Source organism: Coffea eugenioides, unplaced genomic scaffold (assembly GCF_003713205.1).
Source record: "Coffea eugenioides isolate CCC68of unplaced genomic scaffold, Ceug_1.0 ScVebR1_865;HRSCAF=1615, whole genome shotgun sequence".
NCBI classification, from domain to species: Eukaryota; Viridiplantae; Streptophyta; class Magnoliopsida; order Gentianales; family Rubiaceae; genus Coffea; species Coffea eugenioides.
The window spans coordinates 8,549-29,081 of record NW_020864741.1 but is presented as its reverse complement, the minus strand read 5'-3'; the positions used below and the strand labels follow the sequence as shown (position 1 = coordinate 29,081).

The following is a 20,533-nucleotide window of genomic DNA, read 5'->3' as shown; positions in this document are numbered from 1 at the left end:
CCCCAAATTTTCCAAAACCAGCAAATCTATTCATGCATATCATGTTTGAAGCATTAAAGTTTAATGAGCCAAAAGGTACAAATTCGCAACCAACATTTATAGTTAAAGTTAGAATTAAAACTAAAAGAAAATGGTAGCTACATGTTCTCGGTTTAGGCAGGAATTTTTAGTTAAATAGCATCAAATTTTCGAAAACATGGCTGAAATTTAATCATGGTTCAAAGGTGGAAGTTTCCTCCAAAATAGGTTACATGCAAAAGGATTTCTTACCAAAAATTCAACTTTCTTTCATGATTCAAGCATAAATCATGCATTGTACCTTAGGGTGACTATAGGGCATAAATTTCTTTCCAAAACTTCAACAAAAATGGAAGCTACAGGCTGGTAAATACAGCTTCCTCCCTACGGTTCAAGCAAGAAGATTTAGGCAAGTCTTTCCTCACTTTTTGTCACCAAAACAGCCCCTCTCTTATTTGTTTCAACCATAAATCACACAATAATAGGCTTGTACCAAGAAAAGAGGTATTAATCAAGGATTCTAGCAAAACTCAATAAGAAAATTTGCATTTAAAGCAGGAAGTTCAAGTTTCCTCCACGGTTCAAAGCGGGAAAAATTTCCAACAAGCTAACAGTTCACCAAACGAGTTTCTCTCCAACAAAACTCTTTAGTTATCACTTAAACTCAACATGCATATGAAGATTAATGTGTTATGAGGTATATTGAACAATAATCTAAAATTTTGCAGCCCAAAAATTCATGGAAAAACTGGAAAATTCCCTCTCCCTCACTCGGCCAGTCAACAAGTTTTTTTTCCAGTAGTTTCTTCAATTTTTTTCCATCCAAGTTCTTAACCTTCCACTAGATTTAAAGGTAGGCATACTGTATATATCATGCAAAGCAAGAACAAGACACAACTCATACATTCCTAGTAAAATTCTTCTCCAAAGTTTCGAATGAAAAGCTGAGGAACATGATTGTTGTGAGAACCCGTAAAACCCTAATTATTTTCCTAGGGTTTATTTCCCCTTAATTGCATGTTTTCTGCATTTTCTGGCTTAGAAATATTTTCTTAGTGGATTTTATGAACAGTTATAGTTTTAAGATGATTTTTCTAGCATTGGTGAATGTTTAGAAAATTAAGAGTAAATAGTGGACGTGGGACCCACTAGTGCGAAAAGTTTGGAAAAATTCGGCCAATAAGGTTAAGTTTCGGATACTGTGAAAATTTTATCGGGTGTTAAGAGATAAGTAGTGTGTGTGAAGTGATTGATGTGAGAGAGAGAAAAGAATGATAAGGATGCATTTATGGAGGTGACAAGTGTCACCTTCTCATTTGTTGGACTTTAAGAAACACTATTCACTTTCTTGACTTTTTTTGACCAAAGGTTTAACTATCAAAAAAAATGCACAAAAATCACCATTTTCTTACCTCTTATGGCCGGCCCTCTCCTTGCAAAGAAGAAAGGAATTTCTTCAACTCTCAAGCTTCCATTTCACTCAATCTTGCAAGAACAAAAGCCTACACTAGATTCTATTCCATAAAAACCTTTCTTCTAGTGCTTGTAAGTGTATTAGTGAAGTTGTTTTGAAGCTCTAAGGTGGCCAACCTCTCTATCTCTCTTAATTTCTTGGTAAGTAATGCTTGAACACCCTACTACACCTAATGATGGTTATATTATGCTTAGAAGTGGCTTGAGTGTTGGATTATATGATTTATTTCTTGGTTTGGCTTGATTTGGTGAAGTTTTCCATTTTATGAGGAATTTTCTGGTTTCATATGATTTTGATGTTGTGGACTAGTATGATGCTTGGTAATAAGGGGCTTTGGCTCTAGTAGGTGTGAATTGTTGTTAAATGCAATCAATTTTGGATTTGGAATGAAATGTGAAAAGTTAGGGTTCTTGAACCCCTATTCTGTCCGAAATTTTAGGTCATATCTAGAGGCCGAATTGGACTTTGCTCAAAACATGAAAGTTGTAGGTATTGATGAGTTTAGTGTGCCTGCAAAATTTCAGGGCAATTGGACTAGTGTAGAGTGAGTTATGCCGTTTTTACTGTTGCTGTTTTTGGTGCACAGAATGTCCGAACTGCGATAGTAATTGCCTGTTTGGACTGGTATTGGTTTGGATTTTGAAGTTGGTGTCTTCTGAGGAAATGTATCTGGATGTCTTAGCTAACTTATGCCTTTGGAATTTCGGCATTTGGACCTGTGTCGGCTGAGATTGACGTATTACAGTTTTGTGTGTTTTGCAAATCTGTTTTGGTAATTCTGGTTTGGTATTTGGCACTTTTGACCTAGTTGTGCTAGGATTTGGACTGAGAGGCCTTCTACATTGTTGTAGCCCTGTTTCATAGCTTCGAAACGGTGGGTCTTACACCCCTAACCGATAATTGTAGTGAGAGTTGTGCCATTACCGCATTATGACGTCAAAACCGGTTTTCTTATCAAGGCCAACATTAAAGCCTTTCTTAATTTCTGGTTTGCTTTCATGCTTGTATATGTTTATAAAACCCTATTGGGGTTGTGAATTGGTGTTGTTTATGGCTCGGTATGGTTTCTTGTTTTATGATATTGTGAGCCTATGGAACGGCTCTTGACATGAAATGCTTATATGTGTGTTGTTGGGTTGTGATTGAAGAAAAATAATGAAGCCTTATGGCTGGAAAATTTGGTAAACACAAAGGGCATGCTGCCCGAATTTTTACTCGAGATTTAGAAAACTATATTCTCGACTTGAGTAAAGGTTAAGTATTTAACCCTTGAATTTCCATGCATGAAACCCTATTGGGCGATAATTGGTTTGACTTTATGACTCGTTATCGAGTCTTATGGTATTTGTTTACATGTTCTAGGGCGTGACGATAGCTCACGACATTCTCCTGACGGAAGTGCATGAAATAGCACTTAATTGATTGGTGAGTGTACTACTCACTTGTGTGCTATTATATGGCTTTGATATTTGAACTTGAGATGTTGTATGTTAATGGATTGATGTGAGAGTGTACTTTATCACTCTCACTTATTGTTTCACATGTTATTGAAAAGTTATTGGAAAGTTATTGGAAAGTTATATGAACTGATATATGAAATGAAATACATGACTTGATATCGATTGGACAAGTATCCAACGACTACAAATGTTATCATTGAGCTCAACCCCATTGGTAGTTGATTGAATCGAGCCGACAAGGGTTTGGTCGTGACAATTAATGAGCCTTGGGTAAAGTTATAAGGAATCTTGTAGTATGAGAGACTCTTGATTCCGGTATACTCGAGTAATACCACAGTGCAAGTGTTTGGAGTGCGGGCCCGGTAGGGGGATGTTTGGTGGAAGGAATGGGAGAGAAGAGGAGTCTACGGTTGGTTACTCTTCAACATTGACGGAGGGTCAATGAGGTTGGATCAAGAATGGAAGCGTGGAAATGGGCTCTTGAGAGCCGTCCGTATCCTTTTATCGATGTGTTTCATTCCTTAATTGTGTACTTGAAATGAAAGGTTATGCTATATGCTCTTAGTTGCTTATGTGGTAGTAACTCACTGGGCTTTAGCTCATCCCGTTCCATTTGTTTTCCTTACAGGGATATAATTACTTTTGGGACTGATTTGGATAGTCAATTGCCAAGTTGAGCTAGTGTAAATGGCATTTGTTTAGCTGGTCGAATGAAACCCTATTGTGTATTGGGTTCATTTTCTTTGATTGGCAAACCGAGTATGTATATTCATGATAGATGGTTTTTGGCATGACACTATGGTTGTAAAAGTTGAATTTCAATGTATATATGCTTGGTTGATGTTTGGATGAACTTTGAATCGATTTGGATTTCAAACGGCAAAAGTTAAATTTTGAACGAAAAGTCACTGGACTGAATCCGGCCAGGAATCCGGCCAGAAACTGGCCGGATTGCCGGCCGGATTGGGAAGGATTTTGGAAAAAATTTTGGATTGCTCTCGGCCTTGTATCCGGCCGAGAATCCGGCCGCTAATCCGGCCAGATTCCGGCCGGATTCTGACGTGTCCGTTACTGTTCATCTTCGGCTTTGATTTTCGTTTTTTTTTATTTTGTGATTTTGACTTGTTTGCGTGTTTTGGTATGTTCCGGAACGTTATAGAACGATGTAAACTGTACCGTAGTCCTGGCGAGAGCTGGGCAGGCAGTCCGCTAACCCCTTTGGTTCGCCTTAGGGGAAGGTGGGGCTGTTACAATTGTCCATAACCTGCTTAACTCACAGCTTCAACCTGGAATTTCAGCAACCAAAACCTTACATGCATGCCATATTTCCATCAAGATTCATCTATTTAAAAGGGTTAAATGATGATTTTCTAGCAAACTTGCAACAAATTGAACCAAAAACTTGAAAAGGAATAGCCTTTAACTATGTTGGTTCAAGCTGGGAAATTTTCAGCAATGAAACAAGTTTCTACTACCTGTTTCTACTTTAATCCAACCTCAAACCAAACATGCATCTAAATCCCTCTAAAGTATATAGAAAGGTTGTGGTTTCTAGCCATTTTACCATATTTTTCTGCCCCAGCTCAAGCTGGAAGTCAACTCACCTTGCTGATCTTTCCTTAGTTCAAACAAGCTGGAAATGGAGGCAAGACTCACGTTTTCTTCCAGCTCTCTCTCTCTCTCTCTTTCTCAAGTTTCTCTTGGTTGGTGGAGGCAAGACAGGGGAAATTTTCTCAGCTTTTCCCTAGTTTTCCCTCGGCTGAAATGGAGTAAGGCAAGGAGCTACTCTCTATTCATCCCTCAGTTGAAATGGAAGCAAGACTAAAGAGTTTTTCTCTATTCCTCCCTCAGTTGAAATGGAAGCAAGACTAAAGAAAATTTGACCAAAGGGTTTTTTTTTTTGTCTTGAGCAAGATATCTCACACTGGACACTAACATTTCACCATTTGTCAAGCATGCATAAGTCAAGAGGTTAATCTAAAAATTACCCCACATTTCTATATTATTATGATGTGCCTTTACTAAATTCTTATTCTGGGTAGTGTTAATTTTTATAAGGGTTGATCCTACATTAATTTAGGGTACCTTCAAGTTCTTTAATCACAAGAAACATGTAAATTAAATAATTTACAACCAAATTGCAACATATTCAATAAATAAATAAATAAATACACAAACAAATAAATTACACACCTCTCACAAATATAACCCTCGAAGAAATTATAATAATAAATTAGCATACTTTAGTTATGGTAGTACTGACCATCTCGCAAAAGAATGCAATCATTGAAATAATTTACATAATAAAACTTCAATTTTAGTAGAATGATATTTTAGAAGTAGACGAATACTTGGATGACATAGAATCTATTTATAGTATTGTGTCAATAGAAGACAAAACACTTGAAGAGTTTAGTAGTGATGATGAAGAAGGAGAATTAGCATCAGAACTCTTAGAATCAGATAGAAGATATAAAGAAGAATATAATGATAAAATGAAGTACCTAAAAGACATCGATGAAATATTAGAAAACTTAGTAGAAACTATAGTATGAGAGTGGTAGTTATGTCAAGAAAAACTTTGATCTAGGGTTTGCATCCTCAAGGGTTTTTTGCGGCATCGACGCTGGTCTTGGACCGCCACAGCGGCCATGGCTGCCTTTCAGACTCCTGCTAATGGGCATGCACCAGCCTCGGTGCCTACGTTCCAAGCAAAGTCATTTTCCTCGCTTTTTCTGGCTAGGCAGCCAACCACGTTTGCCGTGCATGTTGACAAGACAACGAGAAGAGGAGAGCCTGCAATTGTTTTTTCTCCAGCAGATTTTGTGAGGACCCGAAAAAAATTTCTTATTTTTATCGAATATTAATGGTTTAATTAAGTATTTATCCACCTGTTTTCCCCAAATAATTTATTACGACCATTTTAAATCCATTCGTATGGAATAATGTCTTCATTATGCTTTTAAAACGTCCCGTTAACAACTTCAATTTTCGGAGGATTGTTTATGTGAGAAATAATGAACACGAGTGTTTCAATGTGATATTATATTCGAGAGTATGATTATCCTGGGAAATTAAGAACAGACAATAGCAGATTAAAAAAAGTTAATCGAGAATTAAAGGTGAATAAGTTCTAAGTGAGCATTACTACTCACGCGTGGATAGTTTTCCAAAGACGCATGGATACAAATTTATTGGAGATTTGAGGAGTTAATACTCGACTCATGTGAGGACTCGTAAAACTCCTATTAAAACCCTATTTTGAGCTTTTCAATTATTTACTTGTTCATTTATTCCGAGTATTATTTTCTAGACCTATTGAACCTAATTACGTGGGAAATATAGCTTCATTATATTTTTAAAGTGACTTGTTTCAAAAATTAATTTCCGGGAGCGCGTTTAGTGAGAACAGTGAATAGTGCTTGGAAATTTTACCCGATTGAGAGTACAATAGGCTTGGAATATTAAAGACTTATACAATGGACCTAAATTAGGTATTTTAACGATTACATATTCAAGTGATAGTTATTAGTATTATCGTTATAAGATTTCTTTGGAGGTTTCGCGTTATCGCGCTTAAATTGGTGGTACGCGTTTTCGCACGCGCGATTTTAATTGAAGGACTTTAGACTCTTATTTTGGGACAATTAAGAGTGAATAATATTTATATGTACATAAATGCAATAGAGGTTTAATGCACTAGTGAAACAAACGCGAGAGGAATCGAGCACGAAACGCGCGCGAGCGTGCGCGGTAGAAGAGTTGACTTTTGCACCATTTCCGGCCTCACAAATGAAGCTTCCTTAGGAAGCCAAATTTGAACCAAACTTACCTCTCTCATGCTCATTTCAGCCGGCACCCAAGCAGTAAAAACAACCAAGGCTTCTCAAATTTTTTCATCTCCAAATTCTTGCACAATCCTCAACTAAATCCTACCAAATTTTCACAGCACTTAGCTCTACACTAGAGGATCATCTTGAGCTATAAAAAGGGGAAACTTTCATGGTTTTTCTTGGCCAAAGGGGAGACCGAAATTTCTGGTTTTTGCACACCAAAGAGGTAAGTGATGATAAACTCATAGAATCTTTTCATTTGGAGGTTATCTTACCTAGTTAAGTTCATTTATGCCTTTGGTTAGCTTGTTTATGGTGTAAAATGAAATGGGTGGGCTCTATGAACTCCCACCTTTGTCTTGAGGGCTGATCTCATGCTTGATGATGGATTTAATCTTGGTTTAGTGTTCAAAATGGTAGATTAATGGTGTATAATTAGAAGAAACTTCAAGGAGTGCATGGAGTAAAAAGTTCCGATTCTGCCCCTGCTTTGGACGTACCCTTTTCTGCAGAATTTTGAGGGTTTAATGGCTTGTATATGATGTTTATATGTTGTATAGATGGTGTACAAAATTTCATGGAAAAATATTGAGGTTTGGTTGGTCAAAGGAATTATTTTCGTGAAGCTAGTAAACCTGGAAACTGTTCCCGTAATGCTCAGACCAACTTTCTCGAGTGCCGTCAGCGGCATTTGAAACTAGACATTCCCACCTTTCCAACGGTATAAAATGCATGTTCTGATTCCATGTATGTGAGCCGAACCAACCATTTAAACTCGGCTGTTCTGTTTCTCTGTTTTCCTGGAACGAAATGCTGAGGCTGCAACTTGTGTCTCGAATTCGAGCTAGTTGTGTGCCGAATTTCAAAATCATTTCTTCTGTGAAATTATAGCTCTATGAATTTATTTTCCAACGCCATAAACCATGCTCAATTCTGAGTTAAGTTGAGTGATTTGTGATCAAAATGCGGAACCTGCCCTGCTCTTGAAAACCCTGACTTTTGAACAGATTTGATGCAAGGCTTGGTGTAGACTTGCTAATTGAATTTTTTGGGTGTTAAACACTTACCAAATGTACCATGAATGTTCCTTAGCCTTTGCCTACACTAATGAACTATGTTTGGCGGATTTTCCTTGACCAAATGTTTGGAATGGAAAACCAAAAAGCTCAAGGCAGTTCTGCCTTAGGATTTTCTAAACTTTGGGTGTTTAGTTGACTACCTTCCCGAAGGTATTTTTCCATGAAAGTTGATAGAGGAATGGCCTTTATATAGGAGTATTATACTGACAAATTTTGTACCAATCCAAGTCCATTTCGATACCCAACTAAGGTCCCAAAGTCGGAAACTCAAATCTGGAAATTTGTTCAGCAGTTTCGAATTTTCCCAAATTTTGAGCTGCCGTATCTCGGTGCTCGAAACTCCGTTTCTTGTTCCGCTTGTTTTGTTGTAAACTTGGATTACAACACTATTAGAGTTACAAATTTCAAAGGCTAGTTTCACTCAAGCGAATTTTTCCGAATTTTCAAAGTTGGCCAAAAACCAACTTAAATCTGCCTTATGAACCAAAACAGCAACTTTGAGCTCATTTTTGAATGTTTTCCATTTGGAATCTCAGAAAAGTGTATTCTAAGAATTTTTAGTACTTTCAAAGTGGTTTCCAACGGCACCCAGTTTTCCAATTTCTGACATGTATAATGGGAAATACGATTTTTCAAAGTATCGTATCAAACCTGAATTTTTTCCCAAATTCCAAGGGAAGGGAGTTTTCAAGTACTCCTTATTCCTTCAATATTTCTTGAATGTTTTGTACTTGATTTACCAAAATGAAAACTCGATTACCGTGTTCTTTGAGAAACTCCATTTAAATCTCGATTTACGAGTAATTGAGGTTCGTTTTCATGAAATTTTCTTAGATTGTACTAGTGTACAATCTTCCTTGATAATTGGGATATACGAGTGATACTTCACTATTATGTGCTCAGGCGCACACGAGGACCCTCAAGAGGATCCCACGGTGAACGCTTAAATTTCGGTTGAGACTACTTCTACTTGGTGAGTGTCAAGTGTATGGCTACTTGAACTCTATGGACTTGATTCATGCTTGGCTTACCTGATTACATGCTTAGCCTACTTGGTTTTGAAAAATGGAGTCGAGTGTGTACTTTATCGCACTCGTTCTCATTTGAAACAAATGACTCATGCTTAACATGTTTTGCCTGGTTTACATGACCTGAAATACATGCTTAAACCTGTCAAATGCTTGAATACATGACATGGTATGCTGTGGCTGCATACGTCGTTGGAGTGAATCTCCTCGACACTTACATGATACAAGGGGGACGCCCAAACTCATAGGCCGACCTTGGAACTCGAGCCGGCATGGGCTTGGTCGGGAACCTTGGTGAGCCATGAGAATCACATGATAAGCTTGATCTATTTGAGAGATCTTGCTTGGCATACTCGTGGAGTATAGCCTTATAAATGTCGTGCGGGCCCGAAGCGGTGTAGGGTGGACGGATGAGAAGTAAGTGGTGATCTACGGTTTGGAAATATCAACCCCGTTGACGGAGAGTCATCGCGGGAAGATATACGAATGAACTAGCAAAGCAAGTGGAACTTAGCTCCTGAGAGCTACTATATCCTTGAATTGTTTCTGCTTACTTTCACTGGCTTTATTAATTACTTGTAATTATCTCTTGAACTGTTATTTGGGACTGTTATCTGGACTACGTGCTTGCATGTGTGTTCTTGGCCTCACGAGCGTTTTTGCTCACCCGGTAGATTTGTTTTCCTTAACAGGATTGGACTTGGAGAAATGATGGAGAAACCCTCTTGGCGTACTCTTGTTTTAGGGTTTCCGTTGCACTTTGGGGCTAGACTTGTGATTGATGTATATTTTGAATATTGATGTATTTCGAGGTCCCGATGTAATGATTGGGCAGATGTTGAATATTGATAAGCTTGAATGCTTACGCACTGATTGTATTTATGATATTTAATCGTAACGTCTAGTATTGTATTAAGCTTGGACGGAAATTGCTTGAGTCCTGGCGAGAGTTGGACAGGCGTCCCGCGGATACCCTTTGGTTCGCCTTAGGGAGAAGTGGGGGCGTCACAGTTGGTATCAGAGCTTAGGTTTTAGATCTCTGTACTGTACCCTAGGCTTAAACGTTTAGGATGCCGGACTGTGGAATTGGATTGAAAGTTAAGTGACTGCTTGTGAAAATGAAAATTAGAACCTTGGTTCGAATTAGTGGATGACAAGGAGTCTTGATATGGTGTGATACATGTGGGATAGTATGAAGTGATCGAATCTTGTTTATTTAGTGTATCTGGACCTACCTGAGCATTTACTCTTAAGTGTAAACTATAGAAGGTAATGGTGATATTAAATTGTCTCGGGGGCGCCTTCCGGTGGTCCACTATCGAGAGAGTGATCTAAGAGAGCATTGGAGAAATGGTCCGATATGCTGGACTAGGACTTCATGTGAATTTCAAAAGACTTGCTCGAGCCCAAATAGTGGGGTGTTAATAGTGGTCGATCATTGGAAGTGGCTATCCGAAGAAACTAGAGTGATTCGAAGGGATGATCGAGAAGTGAGGACAATTGCGGATGCCTAGACTACTAGAATTCCTGAAATTGAAATTGAAATACTTAAGGAGCGAGGGAGACAAAGGCTCCTAGTGAGAAGCTTCAAAAGCTAAGAACCGACTTGTTAGGGTAGTGCCCGAAATTAAAGACAAGATGGATGAGTCAGTAGCTGGGTGTGTTACCTTGGTTGAATGAGTGGAGAATGACAAGATATTTGATAAGAGTTTATTTTACGTATTTTTAAGTGCATTTTATTAGTTAATTTTGAGTTGATTATTTAGTTTTATAAATAAAATAAAGAGGTTTTTGGTAAAATTATATATTTTTGGTAAAAGTGGATAATATTGCATTTTTAGTGATTTTAATGGTAAAACCTTCATTTTTATGCAGGAATGATGACTCAATCACCAAAGGATGGCAAATGAGGTGAAAAATAGAGATTTGGTGATGAAATTAAGTGGTGAAAAGAAAAATGAAGTGAAAAACGTTCAAATGAAGAATTGCACTTCAAGTCAGTTTTGACACTCTTCAGTATTTTGACCATATCTGGAGCTACACTTATCGGATTGAGGTGATCTTTATACCATTTTAAAGCTAAGAAATAGACCTACAATTCGTATGAAGACATCGAAATCCATTTCTGCCATCTTCATGGGCAAAACGTTGGAATACAGAAGCTGCATTCTGTGGTCGGAAGTTAAAACAGAGGTTTGAACAGGTGACAGTATTTCGATCATATCTCAGGGTACAAAGCTCCGATTTGGATGATTCTTGAAGCATTGGAAAGCTAACTCAAAGGGCTACAACTTTTGTGTTTTGTACAAAAGCTAGTTCGGCCTGCATCATGGAGAAAATTGCAGTTGAAATAAGGCCAGAGTGAAAACGCGAGTAGACAAAACGCGAGTTATGCCGCGTTTTGTGTAGGCGCGTTTTATAGCCGAAATTCTGCAATTTGACTCAGTCAATTCTCTTGTGTTCATACCACTTTCCAGCTATAAGATGCAAGGGAATTCGGTGCACATGCTTCTGCAATAAAAGAGAAGACCAAATGAGTGTGGACAAAAGGAAACATCATATCTTTGACTTCTTTTTACAAAATCTGAGTGGAGGAAATTATGAAGTGAGAGGAATGGAATTTCTACCACCTTTTATGCAGAAATATGGGGAGAGGTCTGGGAACCATTCGTAGCTTAGTTTCTGACAGAAAAACATAGTCTCTCTAGCTAGGACTTGCAAGGGGCAATTGGGATTTCATCTTGTAATCATCTAAGTTCAAGACAAAGGAGATTTTTGGAAGGCTTCACCATATCTTGGCTAAGACTTTCTTTACTCTGTTTGTATTTGTAATTCATGATGATTTACATTAATGAAGTTATGAGTGTTTTATCATTCATGAGTAGCTAATTTTCTTTATCTAGGGAGTAGATGAAGCTTATGGCCAAATGATATGAAGTGATTGTTATTCATTCTTGTTATGTCTTGTATTAACTTATCTACTTGTGTATGTTGGATTACTTGTTGTTGCTTGATCACCAATAGCAGGTTTATAGTTATTTTTATTCATTGAGAAATGGTAAAAATAATGGAATGACACAAGTAGAACTTGAGTAGTATATTCATGAGAATAGAAATACGTTCAAGTGGATGAAATCTGCATTTCATGTGTGAATAAGAACAGATTTAGTATTTACCAAGAGATTAGGAAAAACTAATCTGTTTTAACCCATTATTATCATGAGAATGTGATTTTGGTATTTCTGGAAATGAATCCTTGGTTAAACAAGAGCAGTAACAAGTGTTGAATTAATTCATTTTAGATCTTTTGTGTCATAAGTGGAATCTACATCCCTAGATCTTAATATTTAGTGAATTCTACTCCTATTGTGAAATTGCATTTATCTAGTTAAGAACTCTTGTAGTTGAATTAAAATCTGAAGTTTCTGCTCAAATTAATTGTGAGTCTAAATAATAGAGTAAATTAGTATCTAATAATTGTTTTAAATTGCTCCTCGTGGGATCGACCCGATACACATCTCGTACTACAATTGCGACCTGTATACTTGCAGTCCAACGGGTGTAAATTCGGAATTAAACTTGCACTTAAAGTAAAAACCCGTCAAGTTTTTGGCGCCGTTGCCGGGGAGCGGCAATATTAGGGCCTAGTCATCTCTATTAATTTAGACATTTTCATTGTTTTTATCCAAGTTGTTGAATTAAAACTACAAAAATTTCTCTTATTTTTATTTGTAGTGCATGCACCGATCAAATAGAGAAGTTGGACATTTTGATCCTGAAATTGAAAGAACATTGCGGAGACAAAGGAGGAATACACAACAGCAAGAGGAACAAGAGATTTGGCAACCGATAGAGGACATTTTGATAGAACTACCATTTGAAGAAGAAATGGCGGAAAATGACCAAAATAGGCGAGTTCTACGAGATTATACTCTACCGGGAACACAAGGATCTCAAACAAGCATAGTAAGGCCTACGGTAAATGCTAACAATTTTGAGATTAAACCATCACTTATCCAAATGGTTCAACAATCTCAATTTGGAGGTAATGCAGTAGAAGATCCTAATACACACTTAGCTACATTCTTGGAAATTTGTGATACAATTAAAATGAATGGAGTTAGTGATGATGCTATAAGACTAAGGTTGTTCCCATTTTCATTGAGAGATAAGGCCAAACTTTGGCTACACTCTCATGCTCCTAATACTTTCACTGGATGGGATGAACTATCAAAAGCATTCTTAAATAAGTATTTTCCACCAGGTAAGACTGCTAAGTTTAGAATGGATATCACTGGTTTTAGTCAAATGGAAGGAGAATCATTATATGAAGCATGGGAAAGGTTTAGAGATTTGCTTCGGAAATGTCCACATCATGGACTGCCGGAATGGTTAATCATACAAACCTTCTATAATGGTTTAGTTTTTTCTACTAAAACTATGATCGATGCAGCTGCAGGTGGAGCTTTAATGGGTAAATCACCCCAAGAGGCTCATAATTTAATAGAAGAAATGGCAGCAAATAACTACCAATGGGCCAATGAGAGAGGTAATACAAGACGTCACGCAGGTATGATAGAAATGGACACTCTCAATATGCTGAGTGCTCAAATGAATAATGTGATGAAGTTATTGAGTAGACAAGGTGGAGTTAGTCCAAGTTCATCTAATGCTCACGTAGCTTGTTGCTCTTTCTGTGGAGGTGAACATGATATTAATGAGTGTGTTGATTCTGAGCAGGTACAATTTGTTAATAATTACAACCGAAATGCTCCAAATAATCCCTACTCGAATACTTACAATCCGGGGTGGAGAAATCATCCAAACTTTGGATGGAAAGATCAAGGCAATCAACAAAGGCCAACCAATCCGTCGGGATTTCAACCAAGGCAACCACAGGCTGAAACTAAACCAAGTTGGGAGATCGCGGTGGAAAAACTTGCTAAGGTGACTTCGGACAGATTTGAACGAGTAGAAGGGAGACTGGATCAACTCACTACAATGTACAGGAATGTGGAGGTTCAAATTGGTCAAATTGCCAATGTGATCAACAATAGAAACCCTGGTGAATTACCAAGTAAAACCGAAGTGAATCCGAGAGAGCATGTCAATGCAATCATTCTTAGAAGCGGTAAAACGGTTGAGGGATTCGATTTTGAAAATTCAGGTGGTGAAAAAGACAAGAAGCAAGCAATTGAAGGGGAGCAAGAAAGTCAAAATGATCATGTTATCATTGATATTGATGCACTTCATCCCAAATTAAATTCTAATGTGATACCTTTTCCTCACAGGTTGAAGAAAGATGGACAGGATCGGGAGTTTGAAAAGTTCTTCAAAATGTTTAAACAATTGCACATTAACATTCCTTTCATTGATGCTATAACACAGATTCCCTCTTATGCACGTTTCTTGAAAGACATCATGTCAAAGAAGAGGAAAATTGTAGATAATGAGATGATAGCATTAACGGAAGAGTGTAGTGCATTGATTAAGAATAAACTCCCTCCTAAATTGAAAGATCCGGGAAGCTTTTCTATTCCTTGCACTATTGGTCAATTGCATTTTTCTAATGCTTTATGTGATTTAGGTGCAAGTGTGTCACTTATGCCGTTATCGGTTGCCCGGAGATTGGGACTTCAAGAGCTAAAAGCTACCAATATTACATTGCAATTGGCGGATCGGTCAATCACACGTCCCACGGGTATTTTGGAAAATGTGCTCATAAAGGTAAGACAATCTATAATACCTGTGGATTTTGTTGTCTTAGATATTGAAGAAGATGTGAGAATGCCAATTATTCTAGGACGACCGTTTTTAGCCACTGCACGAACTATGATTGATGTAGAAAAAGGTAAGCTTATATTACGGGTTAATGGTGAGGAATTGGAATTCAATTTGGATAATAAAGAAGGGAGTATAGAGCCTACTGCTCTTGTGTCTAATATGCCATATGATGAAAAGGTTAACCAAGAAAGGACCGAAGAAGTTAAATTTATAAATGTCCTTGGTACTAACTTTCATGGTGTAGGAACAAAGGAGGAGAAGATAAGGATGGAAGTTGGCTTAATAAATTCGCCATTCCATGAAGAAAATGGTGAAAAGTTGAGCCAATTCAGAAAAGACAAGCAAAATCCACTCCAAGGTGAAGTTGAGCCTCTCTATGACAAGTCTAATATTCCTCCTTGGCATTTGAGGAAATTGGACTATGAAGATCAATGCATGGTTCACCACATGGTGGATTGGCTCGGGAGTTTCGACCCATGGGGAGAAAATCGCTCCCTAATGCTCTAAAGTGATTCAACTCTTTCAGTCGAGCCAACGACTATAAACAAAAGCGCTAATTGGGAGGCAACCCAATGTTTATGTTATTTGTGTTAAATTTTTGTGATTTTTAGACTTGAATAAGTGTTTTAGTTAATTTGTTGTTTTTGTGTGATAGGGTTGGCAAATGGAAGCAAGAATGACCATTTGAGGTGAAAAGGGCAAACTTCGATCAAGCAACTCAACCCCTCGATTTGCGTTAAAGGTGTTTTTGATTCATTATAAAGGGGTAAAATGCAGGTTTTTAATGTTTTACATTTGTTCCAGTCATTAAAATTGGCAAACAAATGATCTATGATGCATTTTGAGTCACTGGGGTACATTTTGTAATTTTTCAAAAGTTGAAATTCTGCTAAAAATCGAAGCAGAAAACGCGTTTTCCAAGAAAACGCGACTACACGTCGCGTTTCTCAGAATCGCGTTTTCAATTCTGCGCCTGCAGAACAGAAAACGCGCCTTTAAAACGCGACTTGAAGTCGCGTTTTTTAGGAAGTCGCGTTTTCTCGCCTGAGCAAAAACAGAAAACGCGACACAGTAAAACGCGACTTCAATTCAACGCGTTTTCAATTCTGCAATATTTGTGCAGAAAACGCGACTTCAAAAACGCGCGTTGAAGGCGCGTTTTCAGTCGCGTTTTCAGTTCACATTTTTGCTTCAAAAACGCGATTTCCAGAACATTTCTTCACTTTTCCATTTTCCAGCCGCGTTTCTTCCTTTTCTCTTCTACCCAACTCACAAATCTTCCATTTTGTTCCATAATCTTGCTAGAAATCATCACCCCAACGCCTTTTGAGCTTCATACAACCTTTTTAACCGATTAAAATCAAAGAAAAACACCTAAAATCAGGTTTTTGAGCGATTGAAGGTTAGGGTTCTTAAACTCTAATTTCTTCAATTGGAGGTCAATTGGAGGTTGTTTCATAGGGCTTTTGACATTTTTAGCATCACCAAACATCCTTCTACGTGATTGAGGTAAGTTTCTTCATCAAATCTTTTGATTTTAGAAGTTCATATTTTTTATCCTGAGCTATCTGACATCTTTTAATTTCGAAAATTTGATGAGATTCATGGCTATTGTTGATTTTATTCATGATTATTATGATTGTTTAAGCATGTTTAAATGTTTAAATGTAGCAATTTATTGGTTTTCAAGTACTTTAAAATTCACAATTGCTATATTTAGATGAAATTGGAAAAAGGAACTAGGATGTTTTTTTAGCCATTGGTGATGTTTAATTATGATTAAAAATGGTAATTTGATGATGTTTAAGTAGGTGCATTGTGTATAGTGAGTAATTTGGTTGATTTGGTGAGTTCATTGGCTTAATTTTTGCCTAAGCATGATTATAACTAAAAGCATATTATTATTGTTAATTCTCAATAGTTATAATCATAATTGTTGCTAATTTCACCGATTGGGTTATAATTATTGCATATCTTGTTTCAATTGGTGATTTTGAGTAATTTTTGGGCATAAATTTTTGTTCTCTTATTTGGTCCTATATATTAGTTATTGGACGTGTTATCACTTGAAGGAATCAATTAGAGATTATTTGGATCATTTTCGGATATTCATGGCTAAATTTTTAATTGTGTCCAATTACATGAGTTTAATTGCAATATTTTCCAATAGGTACTATGCCAAGGGGAAGACGTGTAATAACCTCGTCCTCTAGCAGTGAGGAGAGGGAGGAAAATGAACAAATGGAAGTATCTGAAGAGGAGAGTTCACCTTCTCCTCCGCCAGTGAGTCGTCAACCTGGTGAGGGCACTTCTCGTGGAGCGGGAATGTCTGTATTTGACAGTGCTCGGTTCAACACTCGCAGGAATCAGGAGTGGCATGAGGCGCGTGCTAATTTGGAGTTTTTATTTGAGATGCACGTCAGTCCACCAGTTGAGATGATGTACAACATCTCAGAAGCTTTTGCTCAGCTAGGATGGGCTCCGATTCTCACCCTTCCAAACCATTACTACCCAGACCTGGTGCGCGAGTTTTACGCCAACATTGAAAGTAAGGCGCGCCATAGTGGAGAAATAATTGAGTCCTGGGTGCGTGGAAGACGAATCACCTTGTCACAAGATTTGGCTGCTATTTTGGGGTGTATGGATGACGGACGTCCAGTAGACTTGAAGAAGGAGTTTGTTCCCCCGAATAGGAGGTGGGATCCATCATTGGCCATGGCTAGGTTTGGTCTCGAGTACCAACCTTTTCGCTCTACCAGAAAGGAGACTATATTGGCAAATGTATTCGAACCTCGTCATCGGCTTATCATTTACATGATGGCTCACAATGTCATCCCAAAGAAGACGGGGCACACGGAGGTTCGCAAGAGCGATATTTACTTCCTTGATTACATGTTCCACAACCGAACTTCCCCGTATGCTCGAATTTCATTGCCGAACATCATCATCAGCCACATTAGGTCTACGGCGAGGCGTAAGACAACTTCTTTCAAACTTTCATTTCCTCGTCTACTGACTTTAATCTTCCCCCGTTTTGAAGTTCCCTTGGAAGGCATGCGGCGGGAGTATGTTCCACCACGTGCTGAGATGACTATCACTACTCTTCGCCGCCTTGGTATTGGCACGGGAGACATTCCACGCCCTGTTCAGGAGCGGAGACAAAAGGCTAGACATGGTCGCGATGGAGCTGGACCATCTACTGCAGCACCACCTCCTCCTCCGCCACAGACCAACTGGCAGCGGCTTTTCGGTCGCTTGGACGACATCGACCATCATTTAGCCAGAATGGATACTCGCCTGGACCGAATTGAAGATCATTTAGGCACACGCCCACCTCCCATCGATGATGATGAAGATGGCGATGAAGAGGATGATTGAGGCTTCCCTTTTGGCTGGCTTTTCTTTTGTTTGCTTGTTATTTTTATCTTTTGTTTGAAAAATGTTAACTTACATTCCTTATTTTGAATATTGGAACTTGTGGCAGTAACTAGTAGATCGTTGACTGTGGATGGTTGAGCGGTCGATGACTCATGATTCAAGGCTTCACTGGACTGCAGTCATCTCACTTGGGGAGTCACTTGTTCCTTTCTTTTGTTTCTTTTCTTTTCTTTCCCTACACATTGAGGACAATGTGTATTCTAAGTGTGGGGGAAGAAATGTGTGGTACTTGTGATTTTAGTTGTGTTTGATATAATTCTTGTGCTTAAATGGTGTTTCTTGTGGTTGCTGGCAGGGAGATTTAGTCCACTTTTAAGGGGAGACTCTGTCAAAATTTTTCCAAAACCTTATACATATATATGTTATTAACTATAATAAATAAATAAAATTTTGTCACTTATCCTTTTGAAATAAATATATGCGGTTTTGATACTTCTTTTCTCATGAAATTTGGAAATGATTTTTATGTGATTATAATTTTTACATCTATAGGAAAGTATATCTAGTAAAATGGAGAAAATTATGCCTACATTTTGTATATTTGATGAAAATTCTTCTTTTTATCTAATTTTATAAGATAAGAAATTAATATGGTTAATAAGTGTCATACTCTTCTCATGATTACTCTTAGAGGGAATTTTATTATATATATATATATTGAAAAAAAAAAGGGTTATTCTACTCCAATGATTCTCATACCGAGTAACCGGGGGTTGGCATCTACAAATGTCGACATTCGCGTAAAAAGGTACTTGAATTAAGAGTATGCAAAGCAACTTGAGTATGTGAAATGTTGAGTAACCGGGGATCTGCATCTAAAAATGTTGATCTTCGCGTCAAAAGGCATTTTTCACAACTTAAGTAATATTTAACCCTTAAAATATAAAAAAAATAAAAAACTAAATAAAAAAATAAATAAAAAGTAAAATTAAATCCCTCTTTAAGAAAAATAAGAAGTTGATCATGAGATTAGTTAGCATTTTTATTGACTATAGGAGTTGCTTGCTTGCGAAATTGGATAAAAATAAGAAGTTGAGTTGAATTGGTAAAATTATGGTATACTTGGCTCTTCTTTGCTTGATATTATGAGTACTTGAACTTAATGGAAAGATCACATAAGGGTTATTTACCTTGATTCAAGGAAATGGAGTTGAAATACTACATATGTTTATTTTCAATTTTTTTGGATCATTGATGGTTAGAATTTTATATTGCTTGAGGACAAGCAATGATTCAAGTGTGGGGGTATTTGATAAGAGTTTATTTTACGTATTTTTAAGTGCATTTTATTAGTTAATTTTGAGTTGATTATTTAGTTTTATAAATAAAATAAAGAGGTTTTTGGTAAAATTATATATTTTTGGTAAAAGTGGATAATATTGCATTTTTAGTGATTTTAATGGTAAAACCTTCATTTTTATGCAGGAATGATGACTCAATCACCAAAGGATGGCAAATGAGGTGAAAAATAGAGATTTGGTGATGAAATTAAGTGGTGAAAAGAAAAATGAAGTGAAAAACGTTCAAATGAAGAATTGCACTTCAAGTCAGTTTTGACACTCTTCAGTATTTTGACCATATCTGGAGCTACACTTATCGGATTGAGGTGATCTTTATACCATTTTAAAGCTAAGAAATAGACCTACAATTCGTATGAAGACATCGAAATCCATTTCTGCCATCTTCATGGGCAAAACGTTGGAATACAGAAGCTGCATTCTGTGGTCGGAAGTTAAAACAGAGGTTTGAACAGGTGACAGTATTTCGATCATATCTCAGGGTACAAAGCTCCGATTTGGATGATTCTTGAAGCATTGGAAAGCTAACTCAAAGGGCTACAACTTTTGTGTTTTGTACAAAAGCTAGTTCGGCCTGCATCATGGAGAAAATTGCAGTTGAAATAAGGCCAGAGTGAAAACGCGAGTAGACAAAACGCGAGTTATGCCGCGTTTTGTGTAGGCGCGTTTTATAGCCGAAATTCTGCAATTTGACTCAGTCAATTCTCTTGTGTTCATACCACTTTCCAGCTATAAGATGCAAGGGAATTCGGTGCACATGCTTCTGCAATAAAAGAGAAGACCAAATGAGTGTGGACAAAAGGAAACATCATATCTTTGACTTCTTTTTACAAAATCTGAGTGGAGGAAATTATGAAGTGAGAGGAATGGAATTTCTACCACCTTTTATGCAGAAATATGGGGAGAGGTCTGGGAACCATTCGTAGCTTAGTTTCTGACAGAAAAACATAGTCTCTCTAGCTAGGACTTGCAAGGGGCAATTGGGATTTCATCTTGTAATCATCTAAGTTCAAGACAAAGGAGATTTTTGGAAGGCTTCACCATATCTTGGCTAAGACTTTCTTTACTCTGTTTGTATTTGTAATTCATGATGATTTACATTAATGAAGTTATGAGTGTTT

At 37.5% G+C, this 20,533-nt stretch overlaps 1 non-coding gene across 1 annotated transcript; it reads right to left on the bottom strand.

Moving 5' to 3' along the window:
• Window positions 1–13,167: 13,167 nt before the first annotated feature.
• LOC113759024 lies at window positions 13,168–13,274 on the bottom strand. Its single transcript, XR_003466949.1, has one exon. It is a non-coding gene; the product is annotated as a small nucleolar RNA R71 (small nucleolar RNA).
• Window positions 13,275–20,533: the final 7,259 nt, after the last annotated feature.